The 5,118-nt window shown below is 39.4% G+C and overlaps 1 long non-coding RNA gene across 1 annotated transcript in view; it reads right to left on the bottom strand.

The window, feature by feature from the left end:
• Positions 1-2,370: 2,370 nt before the first annotated feature.
• The window catches only part of LOC116014920, a 4,074-nt gene continuing 1,326 nt past the window's right edge, over positions 2,371-5,118 (bottom strand). Inside the window, exon 2 of the long non-coding RNA XR_004097512.1 lies at positions 2,371-2,712. This is a non-coding gene — a long non-coding RNA (uncharacterized LOC116014920). The remainder of the gene's footprint in view (positions 2,713-5,118) is intronic.

Genomic DNA, 5,118 nt, shown 5'->3' on the forward strand with positions numbered 1-5,118 from the left:
TAATTTCACATACAACTCTATAACTTCCACGTTTTACCACTTTGATCAATAATAGGATTTNACCAAAATATAGAGAGTAAGCTTGTACAAATGATGAAAAAGATAGATCCAAGCTACACTCACGAGCCATATTCCTTCCCTTATTTCCACTGATGTTGTAGTATTTTGTGGTGAGGTGGATAAGTGGTAAAACGAAGAGTCAAGACTCCCCGAGTGTCGTGTCTCTCGAGGATGACAAATTGGAACGAATTAGTGTTGGCCTTTAGGAGGTTGAAAAGAAAGAGTTACGGGATTTGCTAAGATTGGATGTCATTTGTAGGAAGGTTTGAAAGTGGTTGTGTTTGTTGTAATTAAAGGAATAGTAAGGTGGAGATTGGGGCTCGTGGCTAACCTATGTGGTGTACTATCTATTGGTTTTGCAAGCAAGGGACTAGGATTTGGCTAGGGAGTTCATGGCACATCACCAAGTGGCGTCACACTTGGTCTCCCACATCCTCATTCGGTTGGGGCATTTTGTCAAACCCCTTGTCTACCACTCCTCTCAGACCTCGTCCTTTCGGACTAAGGGCTGAGATGTGGGTGAGTTAGACTCGTGAGTGGCCGCTATCGCGCACACACTCACTTCCTATGGATTTGCTACCTAATGTGGCCACACTTAGGCACAAAGCATTATGAACATCATCCACACAAGTTTATCATCCAACAATCACAAGCTCACAATCTAAATGCAATTTCATATCAAATCAACCACATAGTTTAGCTTCAGGGCCACCAATCCCCTTTCTAATCTACTCTAACATGCTATAGAAACAAGAAAAAGAAATGAAATCTCAAAGAAACAAATATTAGATTAAGAGTTTGAGAGAATAGTTACCACCCTCAAGAGGGGAGTCTTTTACACTTTGTTCTTGAAATTCCAATCTTTATCTTTACCCTTGAATCTAATCTAACCTAGAAGAAAAGGAATTTCCCTCAAGAGGGGAGAAAAACCCTAAGAGACCTAATCTAATTTTTCATATATGCTAATATGTACTGCCTAGGGCTTGGGATAATGAGCCTTATATAGTGGGAACAAAATAGGGGCAAAATAGACATTTTTCCCGAAGCTGATTTTTAGGGTGTCACAGGGCTCTCGACGCGTCGAGCCCTCAAGGAATTTTTGATAAATTATTACGGCACACTCTCGACGCGTCGAGCAAGGGGCTTCGACGACTATCGCCACGCGTGGTTGTAACACCCCCATTTTCCAAAAACTAAAATCCAAGATAAATTTAAAATATTTATTTTTATTGAATTAGGAAACCATTGTTTAAATTGCGGAAGCTAAAAACAAATCGAGGAAAACGGGGTGCTACCGCCACGTTTGGATAACTACCTATACCCAAACGCACAGGCTAAAACAAACTTACAAAAATATTCCACAAGTACTACTAAGATAATAAATTAAATACAGTTGTCTAGGTGAACTTCTAAATTATCTAATAAAGAAAAACACTTTAAAAGAACAATTAGGAAATTTCAAATCGCTATCATGCTCAATGCTCCAAATTGTCATGCAACAATACCTGCAAAATAACTAAGGGGGAAAACAAAGCCAGCATTACAGCTGGTAAGACTTACTCCACCCCGTAAAATAATTTACACATAACACGTAACATCTTGGTGCACATAATTCCACATTAACCCCTTAACATATTCAGTGAATTAGAATGTTTCATTCAAGTATAAATTTCACACTTTACGACAAATTACCAACTCAATCACATAATAATTATCGTAATTTATAATTTCACATACAACTCTATAACTTCCACGTTTTACCACTTTAATTTCACATACAACTCTATAACTTCCACGTTTTACCACTTTGATCAATAATAGGATTTAATCTCTTTTTTTTTTTACCACTTTGATCAATAATAGGATTTAATCTCTTTTTTTATTATTATTTTTTTTACCACAAGTCAATGAGGAAGAGAAATACCTAGCAAGAGCCATTACTTCGGCTCCAGTGACCAAAAGAACCAACCAGAGACCAACCCAATTGGCTCGAGATCAATTCTTTAAGTATGCATACCCCCATTGAGAGACCAACCGCAATGGGTAGAACGAACTCAAATGTGAGAGACCAACCTCACAACATATATGATAATAATAATTATAACCAAATGTGAGTGTAACACCCCGGTTCTCAAGACTTACACTTATCACGAAATCCGTAATAAACGCTGCGGAAGCTTATACATCATATCAACAGAAAACCGGGTGCTACCGCCACACTTAGAGTGAATTCTATCACCTCTTTGATAAAACTTCCACTCTCAGTGCACAGGCTAAAAGAAATTTCACTCAACATCAACACCCCAAACATCAAAATATAATATTTTAGGTATATATATATATTAATATCAAAAGATATCTACAAGAGTTTGCCCGACGGGCTGTCATTACAAACTCCGGGTCCTCCACAACCTAACAGACTAGAGTCAGCCAAAACTAAGGTTACCAAAAGATATTTACTGGGCTGACTGGGGTTGCTGGAGTATAGTCAGGGGATGCTGGAGTATAGCCTGGAGAGTAGCCTTGAGAATAGGGTGGAGAATACGAGTCTCTGCCTGACGTGTCATGCAGAATCTGACCAACAAAAGTAGGTCCCGGGCAAACATGATCAGGAGTGTTTGCCGGGCTACAGGATCCCTCACTGGATGACATCTGAAATGACGTACACGGTGAAGTGTAGTTAGCACGACGGCTAAGTAAGGTAATCCATTTGTCACTTCCATCAGGTAAAAGTTTTGACAAATATTTCATAAAGGTAAATACACATTACCAAATATGGTGTCCAGGTCTTTCATAACTGAAATCAATAGTTAATGCCATATAATTACAAGAATATAATGAGTATATAAGTCACAACACATTTCCTTACTCAAATTTCCTAGTTCATCAAACTAGGTTGCCTTTGACTTCTTTTTCATTCAGGCTAGGTTTTCAGCACTAGCCATGTCTATTACATATGTCATTGCCGCAATTATGACCTCTAGTTGTCTTTAATTACGAAAACGCTACTTAGTTTCTGACTAGAAGCAAGAGACCTTATTGAGGATACAAGTTTCTTTGACTAGACCGAAATCGGATCTGGACATGGGGATTACGGTCCTGCCCCAAGTCTCATTCGTGATCCCTTGGACGAAGGTTCATCATTATGGTCCCTAGTTTGGCCCCACCTAGGTCCATAAAGCTGATACCAACCTGAAAATGACATGAGTATCTATACTTAAGTGTGCACACCCCCACGGCCTACGCCTGACTGAGTGATATAGAAAACTCCCCTGCGCCTGACTGAGTGACGCAGAGACTCCCTACGCCTGACGAAGTGACGTAGAAAACTCCCCTGCGCCTGACTGAGTGACGCAGAGACTCCCTACGCCTGACGAAGTGATATAGAAAACTCCCCTGCGCCTGACTGAGTGACGCAGAGACTCCCTACGCCTGACGAAGTGACGTAGAAAACTCCCCTGCGCCTGACTGAGTGACGCAGAGACTCCCTACGCCTTACGAAGTGACGTAGAAAACTCCCCTGCGCCTGACTGAGTGACGCAGAGACTCCCTACGCCTGACGAAGTGACGTAGAGACAACTGTACATATATTGAANCCTAGTTTGGCCCCACCTAGGTCCATAAAGCTGATACCAACCTGAAAATGACATGAGTATCTATACTTAAGTGTGCACACCCCCACGGCCTACGCCTGACTGAGTGATATAGAAAACTCCCCTGCGCCTGACTGAGTGACGCAGAGACTCCTTACGCCTGACTAAGTGACGTAGAAAACTCCCCTGCGCCTGACTGAGTGACGCAGAGACTCCCTACGCCTGACGAAGTGACGTAGAAAACTCCCCTGCGCCTGACTGAGTGACGCAGAGACTCCCTACGCCTGACGAAGTGACGTAGAGAACTCCCCTGCGCCTGACTGAGTGACGCAGAGACTCCCTACGCCTGACGAAGTGACGTAGAGACAACTGTACATATATTGAAGAAAACCATCGGTACTATAGCCCGAGGTAATATAAATGACAAGGTCCTCTTTGACTTCCTGAAACTAAGGTTTTGAAAACATTTTCCTTCCTTTCTCATCTTCCTTGAGTCAAAATCATTTTTGGACATTTTCCACAAAATCAAGTCCCCATTTTGAAATCAATTACCATTCTCACCTTGGTTCACAAGTCTTGTCTCTCAAAACATTTTCCATCATCACCCTACAAGTATGTATATATGCATACCACACAACACTTTCCACATATTTATGCATATTCACTTAAGGTACACATACCCAAATATATACATACTACAACACTTTATTTAATTATACATACATACTCATATATGTACATATATACACACATTACCCGTATATATACATATATACATAATACACGTATATACATATATACACACATACCATATATATATACACAACACGTATATATATATATATATGCTGCCCCATACACACACATAATATGTATACATAATACGGTACATATACTACAATTATATATACATAATGTCATACGTTATACTACTTGTACCTACTTGTTGTATACTATATAAATACATGTACATATATATACATCCTATACATATGATATATATATACTACATACACGTATATATGTATATATATATATTGACATATACTATATTCACAATATAGGTAATTTGGCCTACTAACAACATAACATAACATATTTCATAGTATAGATAATTACACATACTAGTACTATAACATGACATATACATATGTGTATTATGTAGAACATAGTCATAATCCACGTCCTTAGCATCACCTAATCACCATTAACTCACTAACTACCTCACAATTATCATTAACACATCCATAATCATACTAAGCATAATTCAGAAAATTTCAGCTTGGCGCAGTCCGAAAGATTGAGCCGGTAAAAATAGTTCCCGAACTCTTTTCCACTTGAAATTTTTATGGTAGAATCCCAACTCATAGTACTTGATGTCCATAAAAAGTTTTGGTCATTTTGGTCCGCGAATAAACACAGAAAATTCCATCTTTGCCCTTGGCAGTGTGCTGTCCGGAATTTT

The sequence above is a fragment of the Ipomoea triloba genome, chromosome 4 (assembly GCF_003576645.1).
Source record: "Ipomoea triloba cultivar NCNSP0323 chromosome 4, ASM357664v1".
Taxonomy (NCBI): domain Eukaryota; kingdom Viridiplantae; phylum Streptophyta; class Magnoliopsida; order Solanales; family Convolvulaceae; genus Ipomoea; species Ipomoea triloba.